This window comes from Argiope bruennichi, chromosome 4 (genome assembly GCF_947563725.1).
Source record: "Argiope bruennichi chromosome 4, qqArgBrue1.1, whole genome shotgun sequence".
NCBI classification, from domain to species: domain Eukaryota; kingdom Metazoa; phylum Arthropoda; class Arachnida; order Araneae; family Araneidae; genus Argiope; species Argiope bruennichi.
In genome coordinates this window covers 92,577,257-92,604,865 of record NC_079154.1, presented here as the reverse complement: position 1 = coordinate 92,604,865, position 27,609 = coordinate 92,577,257, and the positions used below count along the sequence as shown (strand labels likewise).

The 27,609-nt window shown below is 25.2% G+C and overlaps 1 long non-coding RNA gene across 1 annotated transcript in view; it reads left to right on the top strand.

Moving 5' to 3' along the window:
- Positions 1–1,497: 1,497 nt before the first annotated feature.
- Positions 1,498–27,609, top strand: part of LOC129966630 (uncharacterized) — a 31,998-nt gene continuing 5,886 nt past the window's right edge. The window contains exon 1 of the long non-coding RNA XR_008784281.1: positions 1,498–1,873. This is a non-coding gene — a long non-coding RNA (uncharacterized LOC129966630). The remainder of the gene's footprint in view (positions 1,874–27,609) is intronic.

Here is a 27,609-nt window from a genome sequence, read left to right as displayed (position 1 = left end):
CCTTTCTGATATAATCCTATTGTTATTTTAAAATACGATGTGTGCACAACTAAATACATTTCCTTCGATTTAATTTAATATATTTAAACTTAAAATGAAATTTCAAGCAAACATCGGAAATTCATTTCCTTTCCAATTCGAAGCACATAAGTACGAGTAAAACTCTGAATATTTTGAAACTCGTTTATTGTTCGCTTTTATCTACTTGTTGGAGATAAAAGTTAATATTAAGTGAATTTTGAATATTTAGTTTAATATGAAGCAAAATATTTCAATGAAGGGAAAAAGAATCGGATAATTCCATTAAATAATACATTCAATCTATGCAAGAAATAAATAATTTAAGGGTGAAAATATTAGACTGTAGAAGTTCCTTGTAACTATTTCACCTTTGCGGAGCCTCCAAGTTTATTCATCATATAATAATGAAAAATTTATTTTTAGCTAACTTTTATAAGTAACTGAAGATCTATTTACAGTTTACACTTTAGCTAATTATTCAAAAAAAGTAGATGATTATTTGATTTAACTTGTTACATAAAATAGAAGATTTTTTTACTAATTTTTTATAAAAATATGTACTGTTCTTTTCTTTATTTCCTCGTCAGATAAGCAAAGCACATAAATAATTATTAATCATGGTATTAAAAATACAAATTTTTGTGTAAAACGTTAAAGAAATATCACCTTGTCCTGGTATTTGGTGGAAAGGTGTGTGTGTGTGTGTGTATATTTGAATGACTGACAACTACGAATATCATTATAATTACTAAAAAAGTTACAGAATATCCAATAACAGATCAGACACCGCCCTTCCTTTATGAAATATACATCATCTTAGGATCGAGTTACAAACATCGACGCCATCCTTGCAACATCCACCAAGGAAGAAAGAGCTTACCCTCTTATATGACAAATTTTCAACGCTATATTAGTAATTCCCTTCTCCACACCCCCTCAACAAAAAGGAAATTAAAAAGTCTGAAGGGATTTAATTACTTGTCCTTTCAATTTTTCTTGATAAACTCAAACAAAAGCATAGAACTGCAATATATATATATAGAGAGAGAGAGAGAGAGAATTTAAAATGTATCCTTTTTTTATTATTTAATTCAGTAATATAAGTAATAATCATTTTCGTATAGAAAAATTCATCAATTATAAAACAAAAATCAATAGCTCTATCAAACAGAAACTACATTTAACGTGCCAAAAATAGATCGTTCAGCAACAGTATTAATTCATAATCAAATTTCCAAAATAAGAAAAAATTAATCATCATTTGAAAAAAATAGCATCCATTTTGTTAAACATATCTATTCAACACACGTAACTCCATTTACTTTACATCAAACTGTCAAAGCAGCATTTTCGCCATCGAAAAGTAATAAAGATGTGGGTGTTCTTAAAGTGAATTTTCGTTATCAGGAAAAGGTTCAAAATAATCTTCCCTAAGCACTACAATCACTTGACTTTCCTGCAAAGCTAGCAACCATGGCAACATAATTCCGAATCCTCCACATCGCACCTCGTGACGTCACTACCAAGCAAACAGCTCACTCTAACTTATGAACCAATAAAAATTTGCCTTTCCGAATTGGAGGCGTTATCAAATGATATGTTCGGAAACGGGGATAGGTATTTTTTAAATAAAGGTAGTCACTTCGCAGCACAACCTTGCACTCGTATTATATATTTCCCAAAGAAGATAACCACACGCACAGAGCTGATAAAGATCAAGATATGGTTTATCGGAAATTCTAGCGGTTTGTGAATATTTCGTGAAAAAATAAGAGAAAATAAACAGCGTATTTTTGTCTTCGTAAGCAGATAGGAAGTTGAAGTAAACAGAGAAATTGAAAGTAATCCAAAGGTAAGCAAATTTTATATATTTCGAGTAACAAATAATTCTCAATACATGGTTTCAATTTATAACCGAAAACAATTTCTGCAAAAAATAAAATATTTTTATTATAAAAATATGTTGTATTTAGGAAGTATTTACAATTATTTGTGATGTAAGGAAAATCAATGTATCCTTTCAAATATCATGAATATATAATGGTAATAGTATAGTATTACTCTTTAATTAAATTCTTTCATTGAAATAATACTTTTATGTTACATAATTATTTCAAGATTTCGTTTAGAAATATTATAAAGAATTTGAAACTGAAATATTATGTAATTGGAAATCTTTATTGTAATATGTGATGCAAGATTATTATGCCATTTAAAATATATTTTATTTTACTAACGTAATAAACTATATAACAATAACACAATACAATGATGCATGGATCTATAAAATATTCAATCTGATGTCCATAAAATTACTTAATTACATAGAATTAATTTGTTATTAATCTGATTAATCTTGATTAGTCATTTTTCTTTAAATAAATACCGATATTATATCTTTGCAGATCAGAGATTGTATTTGAGAACTTGGTTTTTTTTTCTTCCTATCTTTTGCTCAGAATTAGGTAAATTGAATTTCAATTAAATAAAATTTATGTATTTGTTTTTTTATTAAAGAGAGTATCAATGATTTTATTTAAAAATTATGAAAAGAATTAAGAAAATTTTCTCCAAACAATTTTTGAATTAAGAATCTTTTTAATAATTATGCAGATTATATATATATATATATATATATATATATATATATATATATATATATATATACACAGCATTGACATATTTCGATTTCACATTTTTAAAATCGTTTCAAAGAAAGTTGCAATAAAATAATCGATATAATTTCAATGTGAATCATGGGGGTTTTTTTGAAATTCATTCTTATATATAAATTTTCTTCAACTTTTTGAAATGAAATTCATACAAACTATGGTGCAATTTACAATTGTCAAGGTCTTATTAATAATATAGAGATTGTGTATTAAAAATATTTAATTGGACAAATATTTAAATAAGCATTTCCAATTCTACAAGTAAAATTTTAAAAAATGTAATTTCTAAAATTTCCTTCAATTTCTTAAGAAATTATTAAATTAAATAAAAATTTCTTAAGAAATAAATTAGCAAAGTTTATAAGCTATAGATGTATACTTTTAAATCTGTTTTGAAAAAGATAAGAAAAATTTCAAATATGTTAAATGCTTTTGAAAAGAATAAAATATATTCTTTATTAAAAATTGAAATAAATTCAATTAAATATCATACATGAAAATTTCGTACACTTGCTATTCGTAATAAATTAATTTTTAAAAACAAAGCTGTTAGATTCTAAATTGATTTAAATTACGCAATAGTTAGAATATTTACTAAATAGCGAAATTTTTATGGACTAATTATTTGCTTTCACATGTTTCTTCTTTTTTCCATTCATTATTACAATATTATTATCAATATTCAGTATTAAAGTAATAATGCAATTAATATTGTTCAGTACTGCAATATTCTGAATTTAGTATTACAATACTAATTTTTAAAGGTTAAAAAATATTTTTAAATTGTCTTAGTTCAAAATCAAATTTGAATTTTCTTCCCATTTTTCAATTTTTTTCACTCTTTACATGAGATTTTTAGAAAATAATTGATATCCTAACTATTCCACTAGAAGCAATTCGTATATTTTTTCAAAATTTTGATGTAGTTTAATACTTATTAAAAAAGATATAACAGAATTTTTTTTTTAATTTCAAAAGAAGACTTGTTTTTAATATCTCCCAAAATTTCATTTTAGTGGTATAATAATTAAAAGAGCTCAAAGCTTTCTTTTTTTTTACAAAATCTCAGAAATTGCTATTGCTTGAGACACAAAATATGAAATATTTGTTCCAGGAATTTTAGACATTTCATAGAAACTAATTTAAAATATTTAGAATCAAATTCTTACATCAAATGAAAATTGCAAATATTTTTAAAAAATCTTTAGTTTCTGGAATTAATTTTTTAATAGGTGTTGACTGGCGTGCTGATTTTAAATAAGAAAACAGCTTTTCTTTATCAATTATGCTTTTTGTTAAATTTAGCGTAGCTAAATTATTTAATAATCAAAATATTTACGATCAAAATATATCTTGAACAGAAGAATCACGTGACAAAAAGGGGAAAATACTTTTTTCACCAGAATGTCTTGTATTAATTAAAATGTAATATATACCTTTGAACATGCCTTTGAAAATTGAATCTATAAACCTTAATGGGTTATTTCTGTATATTTACAAATGGCTAACGTGGTCAATAAGGAGACAGTATGAAATATTCTTGCTTCTTGTGCATATGAAGTAGCAGAAACACGTAATGTAGTTGACTATAAAAATATTGAACTCTCAGAGAAAATATAGTTTATGAAGAAAAAGATGTCATTCACTAACTCTTAATTGAAGAAGGTAGGATCTTCTAATTGTCCATTGCATATAAAGGTAGAATAAAAGAAAAACTTCATGAAAATTCTTGATCAAGATACTTTTTAGGCATAAGACAAGAAAAGAAAAGATATTTGGAATAAATAGAAAAACTTTTAAACTAGAATATTTTATGGTCATCGATTTATTCCATGAATAAGGCCAAGGGAGACGTGCAGATAATATTTTTCATTATTGCCGAGGCTTTCTGGGCAACTAGAAGGTTGATAACTGTTTTCATTTAATCAGAAACTTTGATAGTAATCTGAGAGTTTTCATTACGCCCCAACCATTTAGACAGTTTTCCTGAAATTCGTGAGGGTATTAGTAAGCGATTATGAACGAAGGAAGGTATACGATTTCACCAGAACATAAAGACAATGGAGAACCAATATGAGGCTTATCTACTCATACGATTTCAAACTATACTTCCTTTCGCATTTTATTAGAATTCTGATTTCTATTTTCAATTTTAGATATTGTAGGCTTAGAAGAGTGTTATTATGCTTTTTCTCAATTAATTAAAATGTTTATCACATTTTAATTCAATGCTCATAACCTCAATATAGCTATCTAGAACGTTTATTTACAAATTCTGGCAATAATATAATAAAATTTTATGTACCTTATTTCAAATTCTTTTATTTTACATGAACAGAAAGATGGAATTTTTTTTATTGATTTATCTCTCATTTCCTTACGTCCCCTTAGCATTTTGAAATTTCGTATACTTGTGTGTTCCCGATGAAAATAAACTGTTTCATTTCTACAATTCACTACATGTCAACAGATAATTTAATTAAATCTTGATTTTTATAAGATATCGTGACACCTGATGGAAGATAATTTGAGAAAATTGATTTCAAGACTTTATAATATTTTTTATAATGCATGACAAAGTAAATATTTATTGAAATAAAAATAATCTACACTTTATACACTAATAAAAATGAGTTTTTTTTTATTCAACTAATTTAAAGCAAGATTTCAACTTTAGAATAAAATATTCATTTTATATTATAAAATTCTAAAAGGAAATATTTATTTTAGATTAAGAGTTGTCAAAAATATTTTGCTTGAATATGTATTTTCAAAATTTTAGAAAGTAAAATTTATTAAGAAATAAAAATTTCTAACATATCAATTTGCATGAATAGTTTCATAAAATGTTATTTGGTAAATTAATCACTTAATTTCAAAAGATATTGAAGTCTTAAAACCAAAACGGTGCAAATATAAGAAACTTGAATAATTTCATTCGAATTATTTGCATGCATCCCATCCCTACTAAGTAAGGCAAAAAAATAAATAATATTTTATTTCTTTATATAATGATATGAGTACCTTATCTTTGAAAACATCATAAATAAATTTAGAATTCTAAGTTGTTACACATAAAAAAACTAACTTTTACATACTTATTTGCTTAAAATTGGAAATTATTCAGAATCATTTCACATTTTCTATCATGAGTAATATTATCTGTTTTAACTTTAAATGATAAATATGATTTTTCAATCATCTTATTTAAGGCACTTTATTTTATTCGTCATTGAATTGAAATATTATAAAATCCATTTAAACTCTTCAATCAATTTAAAGACAACTAAGCCATACCTAAAAGTTACTTAGTTTGTAAAATCTATCCAAAAAGAAAGCCATACTTTTTTGTAAAAGTAATAATATTTAATAATGAAACATTGGAAATAATTTCATAACATTTTTTTTCTGAATCGATATATTTAAGGTAGTGTAAACTAAAATTTCACTGCGCAATTTATAAAATTCTACTTAAACCAATAATGGAACACAGTTCCATTTCATATATCATATCTATTTTTACTCGTAATACTTTTATATTTTTGTATTAAAATTGGTAGGAATTGGTTTATTTAATTTCAAACGATATTACTTATTTAAAAGTAGGAAAAAATAACCCTGAAATATTAACTTAAATAAGTCACAAATAACTTCTTATTATTTCTTTTGTCAAATTTAATTTAAAGATTTTCCAATAAACACATTTTTTATTATATTCCTTCATTTAAATTCTTTTTTGTTATTGATAAAAACCAATAATAAACAGAAATGCTTTATGAAGACTTTATTAGTATTCTGTGTTTATTCATACTAAAACAGTCAATCTAACAAGAATCTTTCTTAAATAAAATCACTGCAAACACAGTTATACACTCAATAAAATTTGAAATCTAAATTATTTTGAATTTATCTTTACATTTAAGTTTGCATAGATGAATGTGTATGAAATATTTTAATAAAATAAAATTGACGTCCTTTCTTATATTGATAAGAAAAGATATCTTACAAAAGATAAATTTTTATTAAAACTTTTAATTAAATAAAATAATTGCTATTAAGTTTTGAATCAAGATAAGAAATATTTTTTTCTGTTAAAAATAAATAAAAATAAGAAAATTTAAAAATCCTAAATTAAAAAAAATGTTTAGAATTAAAAAAAATTTCTTATCAGTATTTATGTGAAGATATTTTTAAAAGTTCTTAAGCATATATTTTTTTCGTACTCATGAAGCAGATAAATTTAGAAAGTGCAAATTCGGTTTTTGTTTTTTTTAATGAGGGAGTTTTCTGTTGCAGAATTTTTTTAACTCATGTACTGAGGGTCATTACAAAGAAACATTTTTTGCAAATTTATTTCATTGCTAAAAAATGTTCACTGATTGATTGATATAGATTATGGATTAAAGTAAAATGATTTTTCTGTTTTAGGCTGTCTAACGTATTCATAGAATTATTTCGATAAAGCTTTCAAATAAGAATTTTTAGCACATTAAATATGTTGATTAATTGACAAAAAGTTCTTTGCATTTATAGAATTTAAAGAGAAAATTATTAATTTAACTGATTATTTCTAAAGATATGTATATATTTTTTATATGGAAAAGAAAACCCAGACATTATTTATATTAAATTGAAGTTTTCAAGTTTTATTTTAAAAGTAAATAAAAAAAATATGAAATAATATTTCATTTTAACAAAATAAACACTGAATGTTGTAATAAAGATGTTTACAACTATCATTTAGATTATTTGTCGCCATTAATTTCAACAGTTTTTATAGAACGATCCAGTATTTTACAATAACAAGCGAGAAGAATTTTTCAAAGATTTTATCACAGTTATTTATTATTTATCTTAAATTCTATATAGATTACTCTGCCTTAATATTTGTTCGTTAATATTTCACATTTAATGTCCAATTTAATCTGTAAAAATAATTTCTTACATCAATTTTAATAAAACTCCAATTTCTACGTTGCTTTAAATGAGATTCTTTAGTTATACACATTTCGAAATACTTTCACTTATTTTCAGGATATTAACAAGCTGAGGTAAGAAAAATTTATTACTGTTAAAGAATTTACCGATATGGACGATCACATCGGTTTTATAATATTTTTCGAGTTTAAACAACTTTTACATGCTTAAATGGAATTCAGTATATTAAAATATTTGTACAATTATATATGGGAAAATTAATAACCAAATATATAAGCAATTATCAAATTTGTTTGGGGTAGCTGATCATTCGAATAAAAGTGTGTGTAAAAAAATGTTATGCTGAAAAATTGTAATTACACATTTTTCAATTGTAATTACACATTTTTGATACAGTAGAAAAATTGTTCGTTTCATTTCTCAGATGAATGTGTTTGTGTCTCCTTATGTTAGTAGATAAATAAAAGGTACACCTGTAAATATTTTTTCCGTCAAATCAATTGTTAATAAACAAAATTAATCAAAATTTTAAAATTTTATTTGTAAAAAACTTTATATTTATATATATTGTTACGGAAAGATCAAAATGGCAAATGGTTGTATGGTAAAAAATTTCTAACTTGCACGATAACCAATAACAGTGATTTATTCAACACATAAACAGGAATATACAACTCCAAAGCACAGCAGAAGACTTCACAGAAACATTAGTAGTAAATAACAGCACACAAGAAATAAATCAGCAATAAACAACCATAGCAGCACAAAACGCTCAGATAGAGCTTACAGAAGAAAGACATCTTTCAACTACATTCAAGTCTCTTGACTCGTCTGCTCCACTATATCGACTTAAGATTAACTATATCTACCGTCTCTCGAACTTTTACAGGTATCCATGACAAGGCCTCGAATTGTCTAGAAGAACGTCACATATTCACTTCTAATGGATACATCGCCGTAATTCTAACAGTTTCCAGAACCTTAATTTTTGTCTTCAGTCTCCGAGGCTCCCTAAGTTTGTTGCTATGACAAGGGGGATATTGACCCGACATCTATTCAACATCCATCAGGCTTATCTGTAAAACTGTTTTCCTTACCAGGAAACTTCATGTGGTGGAAAGATATGTTACAAATTAGTAACGGTATTTATTATCATAGAATTGTATGTATGCCTATATCTGTCTACATATTACTAGACATAGTTTTATCAGACAATAAAAGACTTCTTTTATAAGAAACAAAAAATTTTATTAGAGTGACCTTTACAAAACTTTATTTAATTCTCAAAAGTTTAACAACTATTAGTGATATAAAATTTTGGTATTGTTTTATTATTCATTTTCAAAAGTGAATATTTTAAATTTCAATATATTATTTTTCCATTTTTTAAAAAAATTTCTTTCATTTTGATGTTAAGTATAAATTGATTTATACTTTAGAAAGCATTCAACATTTATCTATGTATTAATTCTTTGTTCAATAAATGTTTGCTCTATTCTATCATTTTTCTATTTTAAAACATTTTTTTTTCTTTTTCACGAAATTTTTAGAGGATAATATCTATTATAAAATAAAAGCTTTCAGTTTTTCTGCATTACTTTTTTGTACTATGTAAAATAACATATAAATATACTTCCATCCAATATAAATTTAGAATGTTTTGTCATAAAGGGTCCTATTCAAAATCATACAGTATTCAAAATTTTAGGATATTGATAATCTAATACATCAGAAACAAGATATTCAATTCTTAATGCAATAACGTAAAGTGTATATATAAAATGCTTGAAAATCGTTAAATATTTCTATTAAATTTTCATCATCCTTGATTTCGAAGCGCTTGCGAAAGAATATTATTTCCGGATTAAAAGTAGCATTCATCATCATTCATCAAAAATTTAATGTCCCTATCATTCAGAAAAGACTTCTTTATAAATCAAAAATTGAGAAGTGTTTAGTAGATCCTGAAAGGAATATTGATAGTTTTCAATAGTAAAATGAACATAAGATGACATATTCTATTAATATGATAATGTTTTTGTGTTGGCATACTATCTGTAAATTGAATGATGCAAAAATCGTTAAACAAAAAAATCGTATAATCCTTTGTATTTAGAACTATCAATTTTGAAGAGTTTTCACTCTTTTTTAACAACGGATTTTGATTTAAAAAGCTCTGTAAAATTTTAATTAATCAAAATTTAAAGGAAATTTTAACTTACTCTCACTAATTCTTTCAAATAATAAAAGTTAAATATTATTTTGAAACCATTTTTAAATTCGTGTAATTAGTTTTCTGATAATACATTTCTATTTCTGTACAATTTTTCACTACTTGTAATAATTTTTCAAAAATAATTATTGCTTAATATCCTTACATCCGTTTTGTTAATTGTGTATATGATATTTCCTAAAAGAGTTCATTCCCATTCGCCATATGGATATTAGAAAGGCACTTATTGTCTAGTTCATCAATCTTCCAATTTTCATGATACTGCAATTCCATTTTCTAAATCAAGAATTGGATACTGTGCAATAAAGTTTTCGGGAGCAATCGTAAAAAAATAACAAATCTCGTTTAGGCCTTAATTAATTAAAAGATCAAAGCAATCGTTCCAAAGCGCACACTATTATTTTCTATGTTATATCTGTTTCAAATAAGATGGCTTAGGATTAAATGATATGTCCTGTAGAGAACTAATACACTTACAGACAGACACATACTTCTTTATTAGATGTAGAGAGAGTTAGTATTTTGATTCATCCACAGAGAAGATTTTTGTTCGAGATAAATAAATATACTCTGACGAAAGTATTTCGGTAGATCATTTAAGCAGAATTAAATAATTTTACACATTTTGCTTTCACATATACTGGATTTAAAATTTCAAGCAACTTACTCTTCAATAAAGCAGAGATTTTGCCACTTATTTCTAAATAATAAATAACATTAAAAAAATGTCCATGTTGAAGAAAGAAAATTACCTTTTTTTCTTTTGATATGATAATTAGTAATTTGAAAAATGTTAATAGTGTTCAACAAGTGGTTATTATATTTGAAAAGTTCGATATTCTCGATGCCGTGCAGCCCTACAAAGATATCGTAGCTATAACATACAGCATCTCTTTGTCCCATTTTTTTCTTTATTTAATCACGTTTCTTAAAATTTACCAAACTTTTTATCTCCAACATTACAAACGTAATTTTTTTAGCTTATCATTTCATTAAAACTTTCTGAAGTACGTTTGCTTCCATTTCTATTGCATAACCCAATTGTGAATGTTCCGAATTGCCATTTTTAATTTTATTTATGGTACATTTGGAGACCTTTTATTTAAAAAAAAGTCTTTTAATTATATATATATATATATATATATATATATATATATATATATATATATATATATAAAATTTTAGGAGTAATTCATATTTTAACTTAATAATTCACGTAGAAAAAAGTATTCATTAAATATTTTTTTTAAATTTAAGAAACTTTTTCATTTTGCTCATTTCATTTTTTCTAAATATCCCCTCGTTTTCAAAAACCCATCTACTGAGAACAAACAATCATAATAATATAACTTTTTGCTTAAATAAACACATGTATATTTGCTAGGGTCTGTAGCAGAATTTTTATAATATCTTGAAGCATTTCTAAATTATAAAAGTTTCAACACAAAATCTGAGGATGCTTTTTTTTCTTTCAATTTTTTTTTACTTGTTTGACAAATATAAAAACTACATAATTTAGCAGTGAATAGTTATTTTACATATATTCTGCTACGGTACCTAGGTAATGTTTCAAACAGCAATTATACCAAATTTTGTACTGATACGTTAAATTGGTATTTATTGTTTTTGAAAATTGACACATTGATAAAGAAAATTACGTTTTGAGAAAATTGCAAATAAATAATTGTTTACATTAGGAAGATATGCATGTGTTTCTTCAAAACTCTCCGGTTTTATAAATTATGCCTTATTTTTTTTTAGCATAACTCAATTTCTTGTTCTCTTACGGCTCGTTTTTTGTTGTTGTTTTGTTTTGTTTGTGCAGTTTAGCAAAACTTAGCGAGTGTCTCTTTACGATTCGCCATTCGAGAGTTGCCAATCATTTGGAATTCGTCTTCAGTATGTGCCCTGAAGAAATATACATTTCATCTAGGACTGTCAGTAACCCAGAATTGCCCATATTGAATTGAATCACTGTAACATTGACTCCATATTTAAATTTTGCCAATTCAACAAATGTTTCTTTTGGCTTTATCGACCAAATAGCTTCTTTGAAAGACTCGTTTTGTTTTGGAAATTACAATGAATATTAGTTGACATTGTTTAAGTTACTGAAAAATAATTCCCCATCATTCCACTTCCGCTAATAATTTAAAGACATTTCCGATTTTGATTTTTAGCCGCAAGTTTTACCTAAACAGTTCTATTTTTCTTCTTAAATATCTCTGAAACAAAGCAAAAACAGTTCTGGAGCTTAAAAGTATGGCTATTATATAAACCTCCTAAGTCTAACCTCCGAGTATAGACTTTCAACATAGACGAATGCCTTAAATTCGCAATTTAGTATTAGAGAGTAAATAGATAGCTCAGGCAAAATTAATATATTCCTGAAGTACTTTATTCTGGTGTTCATCAACTCGCTTTTTAGTAACTTTATTCTTTTTATTGAATGGATACATGTTTAAACAAATTTCAATTCTGAAAGGAGTAACAAAATTAATCATTATTACCATAATACAAAAAAAGATTATTGTACCAATTTAATCAGATTTTAGAGATTAATCGATTCCTAGGAAACACATCTGTAAAAAATGATAATTAATAAAAAATAAGAATCATTTGATTTATTGTGAAAATAAGTTTCAAATAAAAGTAAAAATTGTACAATTTTTCTAGTGATATAATTAGGTGCAATTGACTTATTTTCTCTTTAATTTTCGAGTGGCATATGTGTTTTTGACTATTATTTTTTTCTACCCTAAATTAATTATTGTTGTTTTATGGCACCATATTTTGTTTAAATTTTCAATCCTTCATCTTTAATAGAAAGTTTTAAAAAAAATCCTTAAATTAAAAAACCCTAATATTGAATAATTTATAATAAAAAAATTCTAGCCAGATTCTAGATCTCAAACTAAGTTAACACCAATCTAAACAATATTGAGAATAATCCACTTGGTTGAAGTAGTCATTCTCATCCATTGTTGAAAGGTTTTTGATAATCGACTAAGAATCATAATGAGATGCTTTCTCAAAATATACAAACAGACAATTGCAACGATCTTAGCAAAATAGGGCTCTAAAATCTATTTGATAAAACGTGATAAGCAATAGAAAATTGAAACACAATATCGCAAAATGCTTAGTAAACATATTAATGCTTTGCTTAGTGATTACATGTTAAAAAGTTTATCTTCTAAGCAACTAATTTATTCCTTAATTTGTGAATAAAAATCAACAATTTTTTTTATTTACTATTCAAACAATTTTAATCCGATTTCGATAAGTTTCAACAAAAATTTATAACACTATTTTATCATTAATCTGAAATAAATAAGTTCAGAGATTAAACTTGTGGTGTAATCAAGATATTGTAAAAATAACGTGTATTAACTTAAATATTTGAATAAGTAAAATTGAAAGTTAATTAAATATATATTTCTACTCACAATTGCAAAAAGTCATGATGTTTTTGCAACTGTCTATTTTTTTCGATCATGAAGACCGGGTTAATTTTTTCCATGAAAGTGAAGTAACTCCTGGCTATTTTTTATTATCTACTCTTTACATTATTGTGCTATTTCTTAAGAGACATCCGTGATTTTTTTTACCGTTCTACATTCAAGTAAGAATTTGTCTATACACATTCATGTGTATGTTGAATGTCTTTTCTGTTTTTCATGTTCAGTTAAAAAGAAATTTATTATTATTTATTTCTACATATTCTTAAAGCTCCATGGGTAATATTTTGCTGCAAAATCAAAATTTCGTTTACATATCAAAAAAGCTTTTATTACTCACATCTCCATTCTTAAGATCTGAAAATTATTCAATCAAAATAATAAAAACCTCGAATATTTAAATAAAACCAAGAAAATGATTAGAAAATGAAATGTAAGAAAAATAAGTAAGAAAGCCATCTTATCAAAGTGAAAATCAATTATTACTTTCTGTTATAACAATATTGATTCTTAATAAATTGCCACAATTCAATAAATTCTCTATCAATTTTGGGATCATTAATTAATAATGAATAGAGCTAAATATTCTCTATTCGCCTCCATTATAAACGGTAATTGCTGAATATGAATTTCGTCCTTTGCTAATTCGTTTGAAGTTGAGGCTGAATCTCAATTTCTAATGTTATAGAGAGGATAAATGTGAAGTCACACCTGTTTGATGTCTTATTCAATTGGCAGCGATTGATCTGAGTAATTTTATTGAAAAGATGAAATCGTTTCATCAAAGATATCACTTTGTTAGTCTATCTTTGTTGATATGTCGGTCTGTCAAACAAAATCAATGAAACTAATTTACATTTATGATTCAAAATTTCAAAATGCTTTAAAGGAGTTTTACAAAACTTACGATGGAATCAATAGATTCAAAATTTATAATGACAGATAAAATAAAACCTATGAAGAAATATTTTAAATTTTTGATTATCACCTAAAATTGAAAAAAGTTCATTCTTCAAAGTAATTTATTTAAGCACTTCATTGATTTAAAATAAAATATATTAATTAATTACATGTATCTATTATAACCTATTTTTATAAAAACTTATATGGTAATAAGTTAATCAAAAATTAATTTTATCAAATATGAATTCAATCTTTTTTCCTTTTGTATATTAATAAATGAAAAAACAATGTTAGAATTACATCGAATATGTTATATCCTGTGTTTAAGGTAATGTTAAAGCAGTTTTAAATATAATTTCAAAGTTGGTAATATATGCTTTACTAAAAGAAAAGTATGTGATGACTAAATTGATATCATTGACAAGACAACATTTTGGATTTTACGATAGTATAAAATCCATTTTCGTGTAATTACATTTTGAAGAATTATCCTGAAAAATGCCCTAATTTTTTTAACTTAGTAATATATGCTCTGAAAGAAAAATATGTGATGACTAAATTGTTATCATTGAAAAGACAGCACTTTTGATTTTACAATAATATAAAAATCATTTTTGTGGAATTACTTGTTGGAGAACCATCGTGAAAAAATGTCTACAACTTTTTGCTTCTGAATGACTTAAAATTTCAATTATTTCTAGAAGCAAATAACTATCTTTCAAAGTACAAAGTATGTTTGTCAATTGATGCAAAGTATTTTTGTACCAATTGACAACATTAAGTCAAATGATTAATAGAGCATCAAAAACTGTATATTCAGATTTATTATTAAGAGAATTAATTATTTAAAAAACTGGTCAAAATTACACTTATAGTCTACGAAAAATTCAGATTTAACTTCATTTATTGAGTGAGGGTGGTGGGGGGAATTCTCATATTTTCACATAATTTTCTTTTCCTGTGATTATGCATTCTTAAAAATCAATATGAGACATTCTTTTAATGTCAATAAAATAAATGGAAGAAAGATTAAATTGGTTACATTTTTCTTCTGATTATTATTTTCAAATGGAAATAAATTATGGTTTTTTTATATTTTTTTAATTAAATGTTTTATTTGTCATATAACAACTAATGCTTCGAGCACATCAGAATATTTAAATGAAAAAAAATTATTTAAGTTCTAAAAATGCATCATCTATCAAAGTAAACATAAGTCTTCTTTGAAACATCTATTTATGGCTGGTTATTTTCGAATGAGCCTCTAAATAAGTTAGAAACTAATTCATTGTTCCATTTGCCTACGAATGTTCTTGGAATAAGATTCCATCACGCCTGAGAGCGATAATGTCAATACTCTACAAACAGCTCTTTTTTAAACAATTATTGCAATAATGATCATTTTCGCATTACTTGATGGTCACATTAGCTTTAAACACCTCGATTCCCAAGCCTTAGGTGATTTAATAGACAAATGGCTTCGATTTCTCGGTGGCTTCTTTGCTTGTTTTCATTAGCAAATGCGACTTAACCTAAGTTTAGCTACCTTTTAAATGGATCCATAAGGATGCCTCAAGGTATAAATGCTTTTATTTGGATAAATGCTTGCACTTAAATAAATAAGCGATAGACAATCTCCTTGATTCCCGACAAATTGTTCAGCACTTTATCTCAAGGGTCAAAATGAAAAGTTAAAATAAAGCAGAATCAACTATTAAACATCTCATTTTACTTATTATGTTTTAAATATATAAGGCCAGTAAATGCATAAGGTCAATAAATGTATAAGTTCAGTATCATTCGGTAATTTAGAAATAAGATGAAGACATTCACTTTTTTAAGCAAAATCTTCCATAGTTTAATTGATGATAAACGTTATTTCAAAAAAATAGCTTTCATTTCAAAATTAGCTTATTTGTAAATACCCAAAAAATTGTAGATAAATTTCAGCTAAATCAAGTCATTTGATATATGAAAATTTGTGAATTAGTTATTTATAATTTAAAGCAGTAAATATTAATTCGTTTGATTGTGTGCTTTAATTTTCAATGCATGCATACAATGTATGCAGGATGTTCATAACAAAAATATAAGAGATCAATTACAAAGAAATTATTGTGTCGAACATAAACCGATTTAGTATAATACGTTTTAGATCATGGGATTTCAAATCATAAAATTTGAAGTGAAAAGTTTAGCCACAAATTGAATTCGTACTATGAAATAACCATAAAAACTAAATAAAGGAACGTTTCTTGATATTGAATAAAACTCGATAGACATTTTAAAACAAAAATAAATTTTGGCATTTAACTAAATTTTCACATATTTCTAATTCCTTAGCTTATTTCGTAATTCAGAGCTTATTTTTTACAAATATGTTTCTTTTTATTTCATAATTTAGTTTAAAATATGCTCCATATTTTTCTTTTGAATATGTTGCACCATGATTACTCTGAAAATGACTCTATCTATAAATTCACGTCCCTGTGATACCTTTTTGTTAACTTGTAGAAATCATCCATATTTAAAGAACACGCGAGACTTTTTAAATGAACTTATAGAACAAATTATAAAACTTAAAATTAAGCAAGAAAAAGTTGCATGTTTAGCTTTGGCACAATTCTTTTATAAATTCCTAATTCTGAATGTTAAAAGAAAAAATATAACTTTTAAAATTTTTGTGTGAAAATGTTAAAATATTATTAATCAATTATGTATAATATTGCTATTTGCCGATTTGAGGATATATTTATCTCAATTAATAAAGTTCAATCAAATTAAGTTTGTATCACTACAGATATATAACATTAATTTAAATCCTGTATTTTCTTTGTAATTGAAAACTAAAAATGTTAGCATTAATTATGTTTAAATTTCTGTATACAAATATTTTTTTTATCTTAACTATATATCCTTCTTTGTATATCTAATCCTGAGAAAAAACGTTTTCTCTTAATTATTTTCAGGATTTTTCAAAATTTTTCTTTTAGATCAATTTTCTCAGAACAATTTATCGTTTCCAAAATCATTAAGCAAAGCTAAAAATTATACTTTGGAAATAATATTAATTTTTTAAAACTTTCACATTTAATTGCCTTTATGTTTTGGGGAAAGACAAGAATTTAAAATATCACTTTTACTCTTTTATTTTTAATTTTTATTATTGCCTGCTCAAATAACTGAATAACTTTAAAACAATTTCGAATTCATCTAGAAAAATTTTGACCACTTCTTTTTAAAAATTTCTACAGGTATTTTAGGGATTCTACATAATGAAGACCACCAAATATTTTTAAAAAATACATGTTTCTTCTTTTTGCAAATTTGTAAAAAGTTGATAATATATGATCTAAGTAATCACTTTGAAAATCAAAATTATATATTAGTATAAACAAAATTAATGAAAACTTTATGGAAATGGATTAGCGAAATTTATTTAATTGAATCGGTGTAAAGACAAGAAGTTAGTATTTCTTTTATTTCGTTTTTATAAATTTCGATTCAAAATAAAATTTGCATATTTATTTTTCATAATCCAAAAAATTTTTCATTTTACATAAAATATTATCCAAAAAATAATTACAATTTTTAGAATAATCACTCTAAAAATCTCTTAAACATTTTATATACGAATGGTATATATTGCCAATAACAAGGAATATTCGTTTCATATAAAATACAATCCGTTATATCTTTTAAACCACCATGAAAAATATATTAGTTTTATTAAGCAATTCAAAAATATTTTCCTCTTATTTAACTCATGAGAAGTTTATTTATTCGAATATTTAAAGTACATATAAAAATATATTTCATCTATTCGAATGATATAAAATTGATGAATGAAAATTTTAAAAAAAAATGTTTATTTAGAAATATATTTTATCTGTTGCTTTTCATAAGCAATACCGATAAAGTTGTGGAAAACGTTTAATGGAGCTTTCATGGGAAAATTATTTCTGTAAGCTTGAAAAAACGAAGACTTTTACAGAATTTCCAGAAAATTTTCTAGTGATGGTACTTTCTTTTTCATTTCGATACCTTGTAGATATAAACTAAATAAAAAATAACCCTTAAGATGCCTCGCAAATGGAAAAGAATTCAATTCCCTAGAGGGTACTGAAATCCACAATGATAGATTGCATTTTCAGAAGTTTATGATGACAGTTGAAGAAGCAATTCTTTACTGCTTTAATGTCAGATGTAACGTTTTAACAAATGTAAAAGTATTTCAATTCACTTCCTTAATGCGGAGTTTTATACGTGTTAGTTGGTTAACAGAGGACTATAAATGGGAGTTTAAAATTCAATTTTCATAACAAAATTAATGAAAATAACATTCCCCCCCTAAAAAATATATTTTGGCTTACATTTTTTTAACTCAATGAAAATAATTCACTAAACATTTAAAAATGTATATGATTTTTAGAAGGCAATGTTAGAGAATATTAAAAGAATATTAGTGAATATTAAAAGAATAGTAGTGAATATTAAAAGAATAGTAGTGAATATTAAAAGTATATTAGAGATATTAAAAGAATAGTACTGAATATTAAAAGCATATTAAAGATATAAAAAGAGTAGTAGTGAATATTAAAAGTGCATTAGAGAATATTAAAGGAATAGTAGTGAGTATTAAAAGTATATTAGAGAATATTAAAAGAATAGTAGTGAATATTAAAAGTATATTAATAATATTAAAAGAATAGTAGTGAATATTAAAAGTATATTAGAGAATACTAAAAGAATAATAGGGAATATTAAAAGTATACTTGAGAATATTAAAAGAATATTAACTAAATATTATATGTAGTGAAATAATAACAATTTTTTTTATTTTATGTCGTGAAATGAAACAAATTTAAAATCTGTAATAAATTTAAAATGTAACATATTCTATATATTTTATGTGGTGTAATATATTAGATTAACATATTGACGAATTTGTGGGTAGGTTTAGAAAATTCAATAAGACGTTTAATGCTAAGTTTATTGAATATCAAGAAAACATGGAAAAATTCCTTTTTTAATCCAAATTTGCCTTATTTAATACTAATACTTTTCTTATTGAAAATACGCCAGTATTATTTTAAAATTATTGGAATATAATATCTGAGTAGCAATATGATTTTTAATTTTTTTTATATAACATAACATTGAAATTATATTAAATTGATAGTGTATGTAAATATATGTCATCCAGCTTATAAAACCTTTCAAATATTTCAACTTTTAAATAAATTAAAAGATTAAAACTTGAAAATACATATTCATATAAAAGTGGAACAGCATTAAATGCAAAGACGCAAAAATAATTGGGGATATATATAAAAAAAAATTAAAATATTTAAAGAAAATTATACAAAAAGAAAATATTTTATGCAATTTCTCGAAATAATTATTTTTATTTTTGATTATGTATTTGCAAAAGTTGAAACACTTTTCTGGTAAAAATTATTCATGCACACACATACATGCATATATATATTTGTATATTTGTGTGTGATGCTGCGTGTGGGGGGGGGATCTATTTTTCCTCCCAATTTCTCATTTTGTTTCGGCGGAGACATACTTCCGAAAAAAGTTGTTCATAAACCAAAGGCTTATTTCTTATTGAGGCCCGGGAAATTAAATTCAAATGCCTTTTTGCCAATTAAAAGTTTAAAATATTTCTACTCATTACCAAATAATAAATAGAGTATATGAATATGTACAGAACCTGAGACTCTTGAGCCAAGCGAAGGATTTTGAAAGATTGACAATAACCATGTCAGACTTACTCTCACCTTACCTAAGCATCCAGGGTAACCTGAATGACCATCATCGTTAAAGCAGTGGGAGATGAGGTTGAATTTTAATAATCATCACCGACCATATACAGTTTCTCTCGTAGGTTACATGTCCCTTCATTGGAATGAAAGTAAGTCAACATGATAGCTTTACGTGCCCACTCAAAAAGAAAAATAACCAACCATCATTTAGAAGATTATCATCTCCACTGCTGAGAGGCGGATTGATGATAAGATTTTCTTCATATGTTATCAATAATTTTCGTAGAAACATCACAATACAAAACGAAAAACAGGATATCATCACCATTGACACTGGCAAAGAAACTGAAATTTATGTTACTCCAGAATAATTTCAATCGTTGCTCTTTGAAAACTATATTCCTTTGATCCGAAAAAACAAAAACAAAAATGAAGTTATAAAAAAACTTTATTTAATGGAAAAATCCAACTCGTTTTGAAAAAGTTTCTTTGCAAATATCTTATTTCCCAACAGAGAATTTAGCATTCCCATAAACAAGATTACACGATAGGATTGTTATATGGATGATGTCATTGAAAATTAGGATTTGAATTGCGAATCAAAATGTTTCAATTCACAAAAAAATGCGATATATTCTATAAATAAAATTTAATTGTATAAATAAAAAGATTTTTAATTCATGCAGTATGATACATTTTTTTAGCCTTTGTGAATAATAATAATTCTAAGAAGAAAAGAAGAATTGAAGAAGTTTTTTTTTAAAAAGTCTTATTTTCTGACAAAAAAAAAGTAAATATCCTCTAAGATTAGATTATTTGAAAGGATTGTTACATATATAATTTTATGAAAACATCTGATTGAAAAACACACTTTTTTATTTATTTATTTATTTATTTGCATTTTATAAAAAAAGTTGCTATTAATTCTATGAGTGAAATTTAATTTCATAAAAATAAAGATTATTAATTCATACACTACGACATATAGTTTTTTTTACATATAGTTTATATAGTTTGTTTATGCAATAATTAATAAATAAAATTTCAGTATCTATTATTTATTAAAATTGTTGACTACTGAAAAAGAACTTAAAACTATATCTCTCATTTTTGTTTGGTCCAAAAATAATTCTTAACTGACAAATGAAATTTTAAAAAAATCTCAATTATTATTATTATTATTGCATTACTTTTTAATTCTTTTCAAGTTTTTTCCTCATCGAAACAACTATTTTATCCAGAAGATATTTTTGATATACATGGAAAAATTGATTTGAAACCTTGATTATTTCTTTAAATGTTAAAATGTTTAAAAAATGTTAAAAAATGTTTTAAAAAATGTTAAAAATATTAAAAAATGTTAAATGTTTAAAAAAATTCACAATAAACAAACTTTTTAATCCTTTTTTCGTGAATTTTTGAGTCACAAGAATGAATTAAAATGCATTTTTCATTGCTACACAAATGCTATTTTGCGTGGGAGCGAAACTACTTTTCTTCAACTGTTTCCTTCTAAGAAATGCGTCTTCATTTTCGAATCTCACTTTTATGCTAAAATGCATTTAGATGTACTGAAAAAAAACTGTGGGTCACAATTCGCCTGAATTTTCCTTAGAAAGTCTCGTTTAGGATTGGAACTTCGCCAAGAAAAGTCAAAGTATATTTTTTTCAAACTTGCTAGAATCAAATGAAAAATAGCATTTCTAAGCTCTTTTATATCAATATTGCATTGCAGCTTCTAGAGCATCCAAAGATTGCATTGGTTTTTATTTTCAGCGGCGATTTTAGTTTCATTTCCTTTTGTCAGAGTTTGCTAACCTTTTTGAATTTTCGAAAGAACTATCGAAATGTCGCCGAAGAGAGCCATAATCATCTTTTCTTAGTAAAAAAGAAAAGTGATAATTTCTGTGTACTCGTAACTTTTTAACTCGTAACTAGACATGAATTTCCTCACACGGTCAGAGACATGGAGTCAAAATGACTCCACTGTTTTTTACTCTTTTGTTTTTTGTAAATAGTATTGGAATTTATTTTGGATACACAATACATTCATGAAATCATGAAGCTACCAAAAATATTAAAAATGTTAAATGTTATAATATTAAATACTGAAAAGATGTTATAAGAAAAACCTAAACAATTTTTTAATAAGTATTTACTTCGTTTAGATATTAACGAATTACACTAATGTTAATAACTGTTAAAATTTAACAAACAAAAAGAAGAATACGATATTTTTAAAATATTATCTTAAGAATATTTATTTATTCTTTTTGCATTATTCAAATTAAAAGAAGTTTCAGATACATGGAGTCAATGACTCCATAAAAAAATGTGAAAAAGAATAACTCGGTTATACGCACGTGTTCATATTTAGACTTTTGCCAAAATACTGCTGAAAGAAAAACTTGAAAGTACTGAGAAGATTATTGTTTTCAAGGACAAAATACCACGTGATAATCAAAGCTAATGAACAACGCGGAGTCATTTGACTCCTATCTCCTATTTATCTAGGCTTAAGTAATTTTTTATAATAAAAAATTATCATGAGTATTATTAACTTGAAGAAATAAGAGTTTTCTATTATATTAATACGAGAGCCCAATAATGCTATGATTTTTAGACTGTAGAATGTCCTTTTAGAGATCTCAAAATTAGACAATGGAAGAATGAATAAAATTAGAACGAGTGTTCTCTCTCAATTTTCTCATATTTTTACACCGTATAGCCCTTCAAAATTTAACTTCATAGAACAAAATTTATCCAGACACTAAGTTGGGTCTAGCAATTAAAAAAAAGTATTGATTATATGAAAAACACTTTTATTGTAAAATTATTATTATTATTACGTTATTACGTTATTTTTCAACATAGTTGCTTCAATTATAGAAATATTTACCTTAGGGCGATACGCGAGCTTTTGTAAAACCTCGACGAAGAAAGATGCCACTTGCGATGATGAAAGAGAAATTTGAATAAAATTCATTGACAATGTTGTAATGGTGAATCTTCTATTCTCCATTTTCTCTTCAATTTCTAAAAGCAAATCATCATCAATCAGAGTCCACTACCAACTTCGTTCTTTCTCGGGACATTTTCATGCCCTTCATTGAAACTTCACACCTACCGCTTTACCATCGAATCCCTCATCACGTTTTATCCTTAACTTCAGAAATTTGTCAGCGAATTTCAGTTGGTTTGGCATTCCTAGTATTAAGAAAGCGAATGACAGAAGGAAACTAGCATATGACAGGATGTTGTTTTTAAAAACCATTTTGAACGTTCAACATGCAACTGACGCAATAAGCAGCGACCTAAAAATTATTTCTATTGCTCGTTTAAGCCCAGGGAACACTTTTATTTAAAAAGGAAATGACATTTATGATACTGAAAATATTATTTATAAGAAAGCACAATATGCAAAATTTCAAAGATTAATTTTTACAAAAATATCACATTTATTGTTCCACATTTAAAAGTAACTGAAGGATGACATTTTTGTTAAAATAGTAAGGATTGTTGAGTTTAAAAATTTGGAAATCATCAGACATATACATAACTAAAATTGAAATTATTATTAATTAATAACGAAAGTAAACTATATTACTTATAAATTATATTATAAGGAATTCAATACTGATATGAGTGCGCGCACATCTGTCATTAGATGCCCGAACATTTGTTTTCTGAGAAAATAAATGTCATAAATTTCCATCATGCCTATGATCAGCTTCCAAAGGATTTTGAAAGTAGTTACACAGAAATTCAAATTCTTCCATAAAAAAAAAATCAAATTTCTAGGACACATTTTTAAAGCCCTCGAGCCTCGGAGGTTCCCCCATTTTGAGAGAAGTTTAAGCTTGGTAATGTCACAACGAAGCCCTTTTCGCATAAACATTGCTCACATTATTATATATGACGATCCGCCATTCAGATTAATGAAAATGCATAATCAAATCCACGGTAATTTTTTTTCTTGTATGCCTGACGATAGTCTGTTCAAATTCAAAACACAGTGTAAAAATTTCGAAATGTTGTTTTACTATTTACTTATTTTCAATTGCTGGTTTTCAAAGAATCTAGCTCAAAATAAAACTATTCAACTTTTGACAGATGTGAAAGATATATTTTGTACAAACATCAATGTTCTAACCACATAGGAATTAATACTAGTTTAGACTTCTAAACTTATATAAAAGATAATATTCGTGATAATAATTCGGGAAAATGGTACCTAGTCATGAGGGTATAAATTTATCCATTCGCCAGCTATAGTGGAACTCCTCCCGTTGCAGACATTTCCCAGCTTTGGAGTGAAGGTAATTCGACTTCACAACATTACTATGCCCTCAAAAAAGTAAATTCTCTCTTATTTATGCGATGTCTTTTCATTTACTTCCCCCCATTTAGAGATAGAAACTTTTAAATAGAACTTTAATCTTTGATAACATAGGCAATTTTTTTAATAATTTTTTAGTACCGTGAAGTTTTTAATTGATTTCTAGCAAATCACATAGCACCTTGTCTTTCATTTACTCCATATCCACCTTCCTAAGACTTATGGTATTTTTAAAACCTTTTAATTCGATAGCTATAACCTAGTTCTTTTTAACGATTTCTTTATTTATATTTCAAAATGTTTGAAAACAGAAGAAAACGAAGGAATTGGATTAAAAGAGGAATTAAAAGAAAACTCAGTGTCAAAAATGTTTATGATGTCATGAGCTTTTATTGCAAACCGATAAAAAATTATCTTCTTTTATAGTAGTTTTACTAGCACAATTTAAATTTATAATACCATATTCATAAAAATTACAGTGCTGTGTTTTCTGTTAGCACTATTATTTTTTTTAAGAAAGCTAAGAAATACAAAACTTTTAGAAGAATTTTATTTGAAAAATGTATTCAAAATATGATACAAATAAATAAAAGTTTACTCATAAATATCTAAATCCTATATGTCTTAAAGATGCAATTGCGATTGGTCATTGTTTTAGTTCTGCATAAGAAAATTGAGAAGAAATCCCACTAGCTCCTTCTAAAATATTGCTTTGTTTACATCGTTTCTGAAAACAACTTAAACTAATTGGAGTGATAGGAAAAGATCAAAATGAGCATATAAATTGTACTTTAAATAATTTTGCGAAAGCTGATCATTATTACCAGAAAAACACTTTGTTTCAAATAACTGACGATCATTTAAAGGAATAAATATGCCTACACTTATGAGTTCCAAGTACTTAAGCATTATAATAATATTAAAACTTTTCTTTTTGAATACAAATAGTTTTATACTAGTCTTCTAATAACGAAAATTGTGACAAAATATCTTTGGAATTCATAAATATCGTTTTGTATTATAAAAAACAAATTTAAAATTCAAATCAACAATTTAATCTTAATTTTCTTTAACTATGTAATATATCATATGCAGTAATATATTGAATATAGTCCCTTTTCAGAGTATCTTAGTTAAATATTAAAATTGCAAAGCTTAAAAATCATTCTTTTTTTTTTCATTTATAAAAGACGTATAACAGAATAATGTCAACCTCAAAGCTCGTCTAAGAAGTTTAATTTCGTTTATTTTCTGATTTAACTGAGATCACAAACAAAGTAATAAATTGTTACCATCTCTCTCATTTTGAAAATTCATACATTGTTGAATAAGTAACATCAGAAATTTTCTTTCGGATAATTAGGTTAATCTTTCATTTAAAGTAAACTTTTGTGCAAAATCTAAATTATTCCTTTGTTATTAAGCACAGTTAATTTGCTTTCATTGCTTAAAAATTTTTTATGCTCGTTTTAAAAACATATAATAAATCATTTATTGCAAACAGAGTATTTCTTCCCTGCAGTTCTTATTGATTAAATTGAAAACGACATTAAGTAAAATTTCTCTGTTCAATTTACATTACGGCATCTTTTGAATTAAAACAAAAATCATCGTAAAGAATTTTTAAACATTCTTGCTAATTTCACCAATTATTATACATTTAAGAAGTATTTTTATAGAACCATAAAGCCCCAATGTATTTTATATTGTATATAAAATCAATAGAATTAAAAAATGATTTAAAACTAATTGTACTAAAGAAACATTATTAACATGAATAAGTGTTCGAAACGATGAATTTTCCATAAAATAAGCTTGCTTCTCATTACATACTTTTATTTAACTTGATTTATTCCACGTTTTCAAAAAAGAAATTATGTAATAGAATGTTCGCCCTATTCTAGTTTGCCTCAAAATTCACATGTTCTATATTTCTGTATTATCGATAATTTTCTATATTTTTGTACTATCAAAAATTTTCCATATTTCAGTATTATAAGCAACTATTTTTGTCGTATCTAGTGATCATAAAATTTGATATAAAGCAAAAATTGGCGAAATCAGACTTGGGTTTGAGAAGATAGACTGATTATCTGGATTTTATCAGTTATTTCAAATATACAAATACTAAAGGAACATTAAATACTAAACTATGCATCAGAGGTTTAATTGAAATGAAATTCATCTGCTATTTTCTAATAAAGTCTTGTCATCAAAAGCAATAGGTTAATTTTAATTATTTTTAACTAATTATAATAAACTATAATAAATAAATGACGACTGATAGTCTATAAGAAATTAAAGGCTAAAAAATAAAAATAAAAAATAGTTAAATTTTAAAAATTGTCATCTTTAGTCTACTAATAAAAGTACGTTTTTAAAAAACTGATTTTGTTAATTTCTTGCAAAAATATTACTATTAAAAACTTTAAATTGTTGCCGTATATTAATTTATTGATAAAACTTTTTCTTGGAGATCTGGAAATCGCTCGAGCAATCAATGAACCTTAATTTAAGTGATAAAACGGTTGCATATGATGATACGCAATTACGTATAACATCTAACTGTATGTTATTTTACTCGATAATATGACGTCACAACATTTTCCTCTAGCAAGATGAATGGCAAAGTCTAAAATTAAATTAACGAGACGTACTTGAAGTGCGATATTTGAACATATATTTATTTCGTATTAATAAAAGGAAAGAAAAATTAAAATTCTTTTTAACTGAATTATTTCATGAAAATTACTTTAATTTTACTTTTTTCAATGTTATTATTTAATTCAAAAACAAAATTAACAAATTAGTATCGAAATTGCATTAAAAATAATCATAACTTTTCCACATACATCTTTCAACGAATATGAGAAAAGAATTTAAGCTTTTATTTTTAATAAATTTGATAAAAACTTTTTTCAGAGACTCAGTATCTTGACAATTTTCATAGAAAAACGGGATTTCTTATTCACTTACTATTTATGATTTTAGATTGAGAAAATTTCCTTTTTTTTTCCATTTTGCGAACATACCAATTAGAATGCAAATATATCTTTATAAATAAAAAATATATATATGCTTCTTTTTTAATAGATATTTGTTTGACTAAGGAGATTTGATAAAGGTTATCGTATATCTTTTCCGCAATAATTCTAGCTACATTTTAAACTAAAATTGAAACTCTATCCATACTTCATCACGTTTTCCAAATGTCTATGTCCCGATATTAGTTGAACATTTTTTTTAAAAACTTTTGGAACAGTTTCAC